The sequence below is a fragment of the Coptis chinensis genome, chromosome 4 (genome assembly GCF_015680905.1).
Source record: "Coptis chinensis isolate HL-2020 chromosome 4, ASM1568090v1, whole genome shotgun sequence".
Lineage (NCBI taxonomy): Eukaryota > Viridiplantae > Streptophyta > Magnoliopsida > Ranunculales > Ranunculaceae > Coptis > Coptis chinensis.
Window position 1 is genome coordinate 75,982,213 of NC_141459.1, and position 12,976 is coordinate 75,995,188.

Sequence of the window (12,976 nt, forward strand, 5' to 3'; positions counted from 1 at the left end):
TCGATTATCTCGGAAATATCGATTATATCGGTGATATAAACTTTCATATTGGAAATTCCGATATATCTCGGAAAAAAAGGGGTTCAATATTCGGTAGATATATCTCGAAAAAATCGATATCGGTGTACCAATTTACCGAGATATATCGGCGAGATATCGGATATCTCGGCGATATTTTGGGCCCTGGATTACACCACTACAGGGGGAGTCATCTGTTATCCTTAATTGATGACATCATTACAAACATCTTTGTTATACATGTCAATATCAATATGTCATCTTAATCGATGACATCATTACAAACATCACTTATATTACTAATTTGCTCGTTTCGTAAGGGTTCATTTCTAGGACAATACCTTAATTAAAGTTAGTTTAAAAGTCGAGATCAGCCACAAACATCATAGTTCGATCTACACAAAATATGTAGATTGAAAGCCTAGCAAAACATAAACTAATCCAAATTAAGGTGCGACATCATTCCCTGAATTAGTATACAAGTTCTGAATTGCAATCTACATAGTTTTCACCTAGTGTTTTTTTCAAGTATTCCTAGGTCTTCTTGATGGAAAACCAATTAGTTCCAATTCACAATGTCTAACTATTCACACTGAATGTAGGTGAAAATAGTCCACAGCATTCAGCCCAGAGCCGACGACACAATTTTGTTCAGATTAGGGTCCACAAGTAGGTCCATCGAGCTACAATCCAATAGTAGCCGTTAGTTTTCCAATAATTCGATTTATACTTCTTAGTCGCTTTTATTAAATGATTTTGTTCTTTATAACCCCAAAGAACACAAAGACGAAGATGGTGAACGTTTTGAAATGTTTATGAGCTATATGTCTTTGTCCAAGAGGTCCTGCTGCAACTAATCATGGAATAAGCTTATACAAAAATGCAATATCATGACCAAATTTACCAGAATTTTCAAGGCTGTGTTAACTTTTACAGTTATTTTTTCTCTAGATTCCTAATATAACTTTTAATTTTGGTTGCTGCCATGAATAATGTATAAACGATGCACAACATAATTTATGCAAATGAACGACAGAACGAGCATTGGCTACTCGCCTACTGTTAAAAAAGTTCATGGGGAGGGTATTTTGGGGGAATTAGAAAACTAAAGTATGCGCACTTTAGCATAATTGGCTTAGTGGAAATGGGGAATGGACAAGAATAGGGTTAGTGCTTCCAACAACTATCAACAACACTTATAAAAGCACAAATAAGACTTAACCAATCAATATTGCAGTCATTAATCATTATATTGCACTCGTTGTAACTTGTACGTAAGTAGTTTCATGATGCAAATGTGGCCTTTAGTACTGAACACTTAACACAACTCAGATTATCATTCTATGAATCTATGCCTCGTACATCTTTACGACGCCATGCATAGTAATTTCGTCCATTTCTTTATTGCAAATTGCTTGGTCCACCTAGATCATAAAAGGTTGTTTAGTCCTGTTATGTTACACAGCTCTCTCTTTCTTCATCAGTAACTCTAATTGCTCTGCTAAAGGAGGAGCAAACCAGGGAATCAGCTTAAAAAATTGTTACACACGCTGGATGCCACAATAGAGTACGACGGCCTTACAGTCCTTACTTTTTGCTCCTTCTGGGCTAATTGTTCTAGGACTCCAGATGCCACTGTTCTAGTTCTGGGCTTCTGGAAAGGAGTCCAGGCTCATAAACTGCTCCAAGTTAAGGTGTGCACATCATTCCCTGAATCGGTATAGAAGTTTTGAGTTGCTTCCCGCTATAAAAATTCCAATGTAGATAGTTTTCAGTTTTTCACCTAGTTTCTTACTTTCTTTTTGGTCGTCCTCAGGTCTTCAGCATGGAAAACCAAACAGTTCCAATTCACATTGCGGAACTTTTCACATTGAATGTAGGTCTAGATTCAGTCACACCTTCAAATTACACATCATTCGGCCCACATGTAGGTCCATAGTGCTGCAAAGCATACTTTGTGGTTTATATATAATTCAAAGCCGCTCTTGTAAAATGATTTTGTGCTATGAGAATAAGCCAAAAGATAAGAAGATAGTGTGCTTGAATGTTTCCAAAGGTTTGAGATCTTTATGTCTTTATTGAACAACTAATGATGGAAACAGCTTATATACTATATAATATAATACAATATCCAGAATTTTCATGGCATTGTTAAGTTTTACGGTTAGTTATTATAGAGGTCTCTTAATTCCTAATCACTTTTAATTTTGGTTGCTGCCATGATTAATGGCTAAATGGTGCCCCGCAAAATTTATGCAAATGAACGACTGAACGAGCATTGGCTACTTGCCTACTATCATAAAGGTTCATGAAAAGGGTATTCTGGGGGGATTAGAAAGTTGAAGTATGACTCCGTGGCATAATTGGCTTAGTGGAATGGACATGATTATGGCTAGTGCTTCCAATAACTTTCAACAACACTTAGAGCAAGTCTAATGGAGAGATGCTAAATTGGGTTGTTAAAAGGTGACCCATAGGGTTTTAGTTTGCCCAGTTAAATTTGGCACTCAAAATTAAAAAACCAATCCAATCGCGTTTTCTGTTTTGAATTGCTAAATGATACGGACGGCATAGTTTCTGCCGTCCGTCGAAATTTAACACACGGACGGGTTTTTGACTTCTTCCAAATTTAAGACCATTTTAGCAGCCGCATTGGAATCAGGGCCGGCCCTGAGATTTGAGAGGCCCTAGACAAGCTCTCAAAGCGGGGCCTTAAGCTTTGACAAAAGAAAGAAAGAAAATTATATAAGTTTTTTTTTTTTTTGAAAGTAGGGGAAATGAAATCTAACCCTACCAAATCATGAACTAATTATATCAAGTAAAATATCATCGAAAACTTCCCCGTCTCACAGTTTTAGTTGCAAAATCAGTTATTTGCATAGTCAAACTCTTCTGCCAAAACTTTTTCAATAGATAACATAGCTAATCAATTTAATCTATCTTGAGACATGGTCGATCGAATGTAAGACTTAATCATCTTCAACTTTGAAAAACTCCTCTCCGTAGAAGCAACTGTAACAGGTATAGTTAATAATATTGAGTGAGTTCGTTCTTCTTGTTTTTGCTTCTTTTTTCTCTTAGCACTACCCGATGGATATTTTCTAGCGCTACTCATGATACTAACCACTCAACATAATTTCTGAACAACAAAGACTAGCAAGTCAGACAACTTGCTTAGAACACTTTTAAGATTTTTGAGTCATTCAAAATATAACATACATAAAACGAAAAATTCAATCAAATTCATATAAGATTATTGCTATGATGCGGTCCTAGTTCAAATTAAAACTCAATGAAAACTAGAAATATTAACAAATAAATGCAATATCCAAATATCCAGTTTAAAAAGAAAAAACAATAAATAGAGAATTGAGAAGGGTTAAGGGAACATACAAAGCACGTATATTGGGAGCACCTCTGGTAGCGTAGCAGTCTTGTTTCCAATTCCTCAAAGACTAGTGGTTCTCTATTCTATTTGTTTTTTTAGTTTCTCATCCTGTTTCACCTGTTTGAAACTAACCTTAAACAGTTAAACTCTTTAGGTTTTTGGAAATAGGAAAGAGAAAACCAGAACTCCAGAAGACCGAATAAAAACAATAACCGACCTAATTGTTTGTTTTTGTTTTTTGTTGGCCTAGACCACCGAATAGAAACCATAACCAAACCTTATTGTTTGTTTGGGCTTTATCGCTTTAATACAGTGTTCAAAAAAATGCTAGGCGGTAGTCGGGCGGTGGGAGAGTGCCTAGCACCTAGGCCTGCCTAGATGGCGCTAAGCTGGTCCCCCCAATATATCTTATAATATACTAGCATCATGCACATGCAATGCACGTATTAACAATACAGATTTGTAGGGCACAGAGCCTGATCATGTTGTTTTGTAAGAGTTCGGTAAACTATACTTTTATTAAGACAAAAAAATTACAAAGTTGATTTCACATGTACAAAAACACAAAAAATAAACGTAAGTATAGAAACATTACAGACAGATACATTAGTTGCAAGCTACTGCCCCAGTCTTCTTTACCACTTGATAAACTTCGGGTAGTGATATAGCAACCTGAAATAGCACTACATATCATTTTCAGAACAGACACACAATTGCATTACGAAATAGTAGTTTTGAGAGGATCCTAGCTTAACATAACTGCAGTTAAATGCAGTTTGCCTTCATTCCGACAGTAATATTGAACTTTTAGGTACCAAGTTTCCCTGCACATTATATATCCAAAAAAAAAAAAAAAAAAAAAAAAAAAAAAAAAAAAAAAAAAAAAAAAATTGGTGAAATGCTTTCATTAGAAAATTTTGATGAACTGATTTCATATGTAGAACCACATATGTCCAACTGAAATGGAAATATGTTGTAAATTATACATATAACACCTGTTTCATTATATAGTGGAGGTTCTGACAATACTGTTGGAAATATGTTGTACCTTATTGACACAAAAAGTTAATAGTGGAGGTTTTAACACTACTGATTTCAAACTAAATTCTAATAGTGTACTTTAGAGCCTCTTGTTTATGTTATAAACTCACTTCGATTTGTATGCTCCCTGAACATGGGCTAGGAGACCACTCACAGGTAATAAGGTAGAATCAAATACAGGTATGGATTCCATTTCAAATGACCAAGCAACGTAACAGGTACAATTTAGGGAATGTCACTTGAGGGATTTAGTTGCAGTTGGCGTCATAAAACTGAGACAACAATTGTAGTTTATTCATTTATGGAGCTAAAACTGAGACAACAATACAGACGCTGAGATTAAATAGACAACAATAGGAAAAAAAATAACACTGTTAAAATTCTTGATGGTTTAACACTGTTTTCTCCCAAAAAACGCAAAAAGGAAAAATCGGGAAATTGACTGAGGTTGGGGATATCAATACACGGTCCTAGAAAAATCACAGAATGTTAAGATTCTAGAAAATTACCTTAGCTCAATCTCGCAATAGTGTCAGTTTCTTTTCAGCTTCCTCTTGAAAGTCCCATAATTGTCATATCTACTTCCTGGATAAGTGAATATATAGCATAAAGAGATTAGTCTCACAGAACAACTTGCTAAGCATTATGTATAAATAGGCATTATATGTAAAACAAAATGTTCCTACTTGAGTGATTAGGTTCTGACATTGGTAATTCATGACAATTCTTAAACATTCCAATGTAAAAAAAAAAAACTCAACTATCATTTTCCTTTCTATGATGTATGTAATGGTCTAAGTATACAGATAAGGCTTACCTGTATAACAATAGAACCAATAAGTAATGTTTCTTGAACAATAACATGTAAAAAATTGCACGAATTAATTACATGTCATCTATGGGCAGACATGAAAGTATATAGTTGTATTTGGATTCAACTCAAGAAAACAAATCCCACATAACCAGTTCCTTCTTAGCCCATCCTCCAACACTTCAAAATTTATTCAAGTCCAGTTCTCACCGAAATTGCATACACCGAGAGAGGGAGACCAAAGAAGAAGAACTTGCGCACATCAAAGAGAAAATAATCGAGATATTTATCCTTAGACGAAGAGCTTGAGAAGAGAGAATGGGGGAGACGAAGTGAGAGGCCGAGAGCAGAGAGAGAATATTCGAGAGTTTTGGGGAAAATACCCTTAGACAGCCAAAAGACCAAAATGTCCCCCAAACAAAAAGCAAAAAGACAAAAATACCCCTGTGACGTACGTGAAAAACACTGTTTATTAGACCCCAGATTTTTCTAATATAGTAAGATATATATTAATACACACCTATACTATCTATCTAATAAAACATAACGGTGTGGGGCCCCAAGGGCCCAATCCGACGGTCTAAAATCTTTTTCACCAAATTATGACCTGGCAGAAAGACTGAATCCCACCAGGTATGCTGCCTCTATCCGCAACATCTGGGTGTTGAGGTTTGTACCAATACCAATCGATTCCCCTACTACATAGATAACTTGTATTTGAACTCAATTCAACTCCAGACAAATTCTAAATATCAACTACGACCTATACTAGCATACCCAACTCGCTAAACAACTATTAACAAGAGATAATAATGTAAAACAGAATTAAATGCATACCACAACATAAAGATATACCGTGGTTCGGCCAATGATGCCTACTTCTACAAGAGCTAGTCTTTTTATAAAGTGGAAGGAAGATTACAATCTCTCCTTTCAGTCTCTCACCTTACTAGATCACTCTTATCTCTTTACAGGGTTGTCTCTCTGTAAAGGTTATCTCTCAATCTTGATAGCTTTCAAGATTGGGTTGTCTCTCTGTAAATGTTATCTCTCAATCTTGATAGCTTTCAAGATTGGGTTTTCTCTGACTTTTGTGCTGCCTCTCGTGTGTTTGGTTTTTCCAAAAACCCAAACATATAATGCAAAACTCGTGGTTCCGCAAAAATAGAATCCTGCCAAAATAGGCATGGGCGCGGGGAGCACTCGGAATTGTGCTATCGAGGGCGCGGGGCGCGCTCTTGCCTTGGATGATGTCCAGGAACTTGAGCGTGTGGCACGCTTCATATTTACTTGTGGAGGGCGCATGGAGCACTCTTGCCTTGGATGATGTCCAGGCACTTTAGCGTGGAGCGCGCTTTAGAATGGCTTGTGGAGGGCGTGGGGTGCGCTCTGTCTTCTCCACACAAGCTAAACTGATTTCTTTCCTTCTCCTCATGTGAGGGATAACTCCAACAATCTCCCCCTCCCGAACAGTGAGGGGGGATACCTCCATGCCATTTCCAAATCAACAGGAGGAGTCTGCTACCATTCCGGCGGTAGCACAACAAACATCAAACTTACTTTTTGGTAAGACTTTGGTCATCATATTCGACCTGTTCTTGTCGGTAAGGATCTTCTCGATACACAAATGCTTGTCTTCGAGTACTTCTTTAATCCAATGATAACGCACATGTATGTGCTTGGATCTAGAATGGAAACTCGGATTCTTGGTCAAATGGATAGGACTCTGACAGTCACATAGAACTACAAACTGTTTATGCTTTAGCCCTAGTTCGTCGAAGAACTTCTTCATCCATAGCAACTCTTTGAAATACTCAGTGGCTTCAATATACTCGGCTTATGTAGTGGAGAGGGCAACACACTTTTGCAACTTTGATTGCCAAGAAACTGCTCCCCCTGCAAAAGTAACCAGATACCCGGAGGTGGACTTCATCGAGTCAACATCTCCTGCCATGTCTGCATCAGTGTAGCCTTCAAGTAAGGGCTTACTTCTACCAAAGCACAAACATGATTTGGAAGTGCCCTTGAGATATCTCAATATCCACTTAACACCTTCCCAATCCTCCTTCCCTGGATTTGACAGAAAATGGCTTACAACACCAACGGTGAAAGCAATATCCGGTCTTGTACACACTATTACATACATCAAGCTGCCTACTGCGAATGCATAATGAATCTTTTCCATCTGACTTTGCTCATGCTCACCCTTTGAACACATCTCTTTGGTCATGCATAACTGGCCACCAAGCGGACAATTGACTAGCTTCGCTTGATCCATGTTGAATCTCTTCAACACCTTTTCAATGTAGCTTTCTTGAGAAAGCCACAACTGCCTACTCTTTCTATCACGAGTGATCCGCATCCCAAGTATCTACTTTACTTGACCCAAATCCTTCATCTCAAAGGACTTTCTCAAGTCTTTATTCAGCTTGAATATCTTGTTGATGTTTGGGCCAACTATCAACATATCATCCACATACAACAATAGCACTATGAAATCCCCATATGAAAATCTCTGAACAAACACACAATGATCGGAAGAAGACTTCTTGTATCCTTGCTTTGCCATAAAGGAATCAAACTTTATGTACCACTGTCTCGGTGCTTGCTTCAACCCATACAAGCTGTTTATCAGCTTGCATACTAGGTGCTCCTTGCCTTTGACCTCAAACCCCTCTGGCTGGTCCATGTAGACATCTTCTTCAAGGTTTCCATGAAGAAAAGTTGTCTTAACATCTAGCTGCTCAACCTCTAGGTTCATACTTGCAGTCATACCCAATACCACCCGGATAGAAGTCATCTTCACTATAGGAGAAAAAATCTCATCAAAGTCAATCTCTTTCCTTTGACCGAATCCCTTCACAACAAGGTGAGCTTTGTGCCTTGGGTGAGGATTGTTCTCCTCATGCTTGACTTTGTATATCCATTTATTCTTGAGAAATTTTCGTCCTTGTGGTTTCTCAACTAACTCATAAGTGTGATTCTTATGCAAAGATCTATCTCGTCATGCATGGCCTTCAACCACTTCTCTTTGTCTGTACCTTCAAGTGCCTCTTGATAGTACATAGGTTCTCCACCAATTGATAGTAAAACGTACGTATGTGGTGAATACCTGGTTGAAGCTAGTCTCTCTCTGTTCTACATCCTTACCCCATCTGCTGGTGCCTCAGGAGGATGCACTTCTGCTTGCTCTAGTGGTGGTTCATGCATCTCATATGCATCTTCTATACCAATAGGTTCTATCCCATCATAAGCAATAGGATTCTCATCATGAGCTTCAAACTCATGGTTCTCTGCATTCTCAATGCCTTCTGCACGTTCCATAGTAGGAACTTCTGGTTCTGAATCAACAAGATCATTGGTGAAAGTCTGTAGCTTCTCACTAGGGCAGGGATCGGGTCTGGTTCGGGTCGGATATGGCTATATCTGAATCCGAATCCAAATAGTTTTATAATATCCGAACCCGATTATATTCGAAATTTAATATCCAAACCCGACCCGAACCCGATTATATCCGACTAACCCGATCGGATAACACTAAAAATTCAAAAAAAGCCCAAAAAATATATCCGAATCTGAATTCGAATCCGACAGACCTGAACCCGACCCGAATAAATAAACGAATACAAAAATCGACCCGAACCTGAACTATTCGGGTTCGGGTCGGGTCGGGTCAAACCCGACCCAATTCCCTGCCCTACTTCTCACCCTCCTCAAAGTCTGCTATGGTTTGGTTTTCCAGGAACACAACATCTCGACTTCGGATTACCTTCTTGTACTGCTTGGCTTTGTCATCAAGCTTGGATCTCTCATATTTCGAAATATGCACAAATGCCCTGCACCCAAATACCCTCAAGTATCCATAATCAACATCTCTACCTAACCATACTCTCTCTGGATAATCAATATTCAAAGACTTTGATGGCGATAGATTGATCACATGCACGGCTGTATGCGTTGTTCTACCCAGTAGGTTCTAGGTAGCTTAGAGTGAGATAGCATACATCTCATTCTCTCTACAATGGTACGGTTCATTCTCTCTGCTATTCCATTCTGTTACGGTGTCTTGGGAATGGTCTGCTCATGACGAATCCCATGACTCTGGCAATACTCTTCAAACGGCCCAATGTACTCACCCCTATTATCTAAGCAAATACACTTTAATAACTTCCAAGTCTCTCTTTCCACCATGCTGTGGAATTTCTCAAACACGCCAAGTACTTCATCCTTGGTCTTCAGACTATAGGCCCATATCTTTCTTGACGCATCATCAATGAAAGTCACAAAGTATGAAGCTCCCCCATGGGACTTCATTTTTATAGGACCACATAAGTCTGTGTGCACTAGTTCAAGGACATTGTTCTTTCTGTGAGACGGGGATCTTTAGAAAGACACCCTGTGTTGCTTTCCTACCAAATAGTGAGTACAGGTATTTAAATGTGTACCTTTGATGTCTGGCAAGGCATTTTGCTTAGCAAGAACTTCCATCCCTTTTATGCCCATATGACACAGTCTCTTGTGCCACAGTTCAGAGGAAACTTTTTCTTCTACCGCATTCACTTCTGCTTTACACAAACTAGCCTGTGTTTTGTAAAGAGAGCAATTTTTCTTCCCTCTGGCTGCTACAATGAAACCTCTGCTCAGTTTCCATACCCCGTTACCAAACGAGTTTACAAAGCCATCGCCATCTAACTTCCCAGTCGAAATTAGGCTTAGTCGTATGTCAGGGACATGTCTTACATCCTTGAGTGTCAAGGTGTAGCCAACATTGGTTTCTACATGAACATCTCCAATGCCTATAATCTTCGAGACACCACTGTTACCCATCTTCACTTCACCATATTCACTACAGCTGTAGGTAGTGAAGAATTCCCTATGCGGTGTGACGTGATAGGACGCTCCTATATCTATCACCCACTATGTATCCTGGCATGAGGTACTAAGACAGCACACACCACAATCTGACACTATTCCCACTAGGTCATCGACTAGTGCGGTAGTATCTCTGCCTGTGTTTTCATTCCTCTACACCATGTCTTCATGTACACAGTTATTCTTCTCATCCCTCTTCAGTGTTCTGCACTCATATCTGAAGTGGCCCTTGGTGGCACAATAGTAACATTGCCTCTATGCCTTAGAAGTTCTAGCTTCACCCCTAGATTTACTTTTGCCATCACCTCTAGAACGAGATGGTTTTCTGTATCTACCTCTCCCCCGTTTCTCTGTGACAAGGATCTCTGAGCGAGAGGAGTTGCCTTTTGAACTCCTTCTAGTCTCCTCATTCAACAAAGACGCGGTAGCCATCTCCATGGTAACGATTCCATCCTTGGTTGCTCCGTGTAAAGAGACTGCTAATGTCTCCCAACTTTCGGGTAGAGAGTCTAATAAAAATAAAGCCTTAACTTCGTCTCCCAAATTAATCTTCATCAAATGCATCTGATTGATGGTATTCTGTAATTCGTTAAGATGCTCAGACATTGAAGAACCTTCTTGGTATTTCGTGTCGGCAAACTTCTTAACGACCAACACTTTGTTTTCGCCCGACTTCCTCTCATAAAGGTCTTCGAGTTTCTTCCACAAGCCAAAAGCTGTAGTCTCTTGGGATACATGGTAAAAGACACTGTCATCAATCCACTATCGAATGTACCTAATTGCTTTTCTGTCAAGCTTGCTCCACTCAGCCGCAGCAACCGCTTCCGGTTTTTCTCCTCCATTCTCAATGGGTTGTGCCAAGTCCTTGCAATAAAGCAAGTTTTCCATCTTGGCTTTCCAAATGGTGTGGTTCTTCCTATTCAGACTCGTCATGCGAGTGTTCATGGAATGGTCTATTTATACAAGTTATTTAAACTCAAATCTTCTCTCATGAATTTTGTCAAACACCTTCCGACCAAGATTTGGATAACACCCTAGGCTAATTTAACCAAGGCTCTGATACCACTTGTTGGGGTTTGTACCAATACCAATCGATTCCCCAACTACACAGATAACTTGTATTTGAACTCAATTCAACTCCAGACAAATTATAAATATCAACTACAACCTATACTAACATACCCAACTCGCTAAACAGCTATTAACAACAAATAATAATGTAAAGTAGAATTAAACGCATACCACAACACAAAGATATACCGTGGTTCGGCCAATGATGCCTACTTCCACAAGAGTTAGTATTTTTATAAAGTGGAAAGAAAGATTATAATCTCTCTTTTCATTCTCTTCTCTTTTCATTCTCTCACCTTACTAGATCACTCTTATCTCTTTACAGGGTTGTCTCTCTGTAAATGTTATCTCTCAATCTTGATAGCTTTCAAGATTGGGTTTTCTCTGACTTTTGTACTGCCTCTCGTGTGTTTGGTTTTGCCAAAAACCCAAACATATAATGCAAAACTCGCGGTTCCGCAAAAATAGAACCTTGCCAAAATAGGCATGGCGTGGGGCGCGCTCTTGCCTTGGACGATGTCCAGGCACTTGAGCACGTGGCACGCTTCATATTTGCTTGTGGAGGGCGCAGGGCATGCTCTTGCCTTGCGCTCTGTCTTCTCCACACAAGCTGAACTGATTTCTCTCCTTCTCCTCATGTGAAGGATAACTCCAACACTGGGTCCATGTGATCGGATCTTATTTTCTCATCTCTCCCACCTCACTCTTTCTTACTGCTCGACTTCTTACTGCCGCCCCTCACTCGACTTCTTACTGGTTGCTCTTACCTTTCTCAGTCTTGTTTTAAGGTAAGTTTGCTACCTTTTTGTTTATTCCTTTTGATTCTCTTAGTTCTTTTCTTTTTTATGGGTTTTAAAAACCTCCAAAGGAACAACCTTTTCCATTCTTTTTTTCGCCCTTTTTAAATATTTTCATCTTTCTTCTGTTTATGATCTACGATTCTAATAGCCTTCTTTCTCAAACTATTATTAGAATTTTGTGCTTGGCATTTTAGTCAGGTAAAAAATATAAGATTTTGGTTTGTAAATATGGGTGCATTTCTTTGCTTGTGTTCAGGGTTTTGCCTGTGTGTTACCTCTAACTAGTTTGATATTCTTTTCCTGAAGGGCTGCAAATGTTTTTTCCTATGGATACTTGGTGAATCTGGTTCGACCAACAAATTGACAAATACCCATCAAACATCAAAAGGCCCTTTGGTATAGTGGTGAGAAGGCAAGCTGCTGTCAATTGTTTTATGGAATTATACTTTTTGGTTATGCGAAATATCAGCAGTTTTGTTTGTAACATGACTTAGAGGGGCTACGACTTTTGCCCTTGCTCTACAATCAGTTCATGAACTCCCAGATGGACATAGCCAGACAATATTCACTGCAACTACTGCCCAATGGTTGTTTTGACGGTGAGTGGTCTTTCTCTACAGTTTTCCTTGTTTAAGTTCCACACCCATAAGGTAATATACAGTGGAACCCTTGTTCAAGGTCCACATTCGTTAGGTGATATACAGTGAAACTAAGTTTGATGTACTCTGTTTGCCTTTGTCTACTCAAAAACAGAGTATGTCGGATACCTTTCAAGTTCCACATTTGTAAGGCTTGGTCTTCATGGTGCTCAGAGGTTATTTTTGCATGTGAAGTTCAAGTATTAGTGAGTTTTATCAAATAATAAAGATCTTATTATAGAGGAACATTTTGTTTCTAGTATATAGTAATTTTTTTTGCTTCAGTTTCAATTTGTAAAATAACTGTACTTATGAAAGGTGCTTAGACTTGATGCCA

At 38.8% G+C, this 12,976-nt stretch overlaps 1 long non-coding RNA gene across 1 annotated transcript; it reads left to right on the forward strand.

The window, feature by feature from the left end:
- Positions 1-12,320: 12,320 nt before the first annotated feature.
- On the forward strand, positions 12,321-12,976 carry LOC147504845 (uncharacterized). The gene is made up of 2 exons (XR_015220469.1): positions 12,321-12,600; positions 12,755-12,976. It is a non-coding gene; the product is annotated as an uncharacterized LOC147504845 (long non-coding RNA).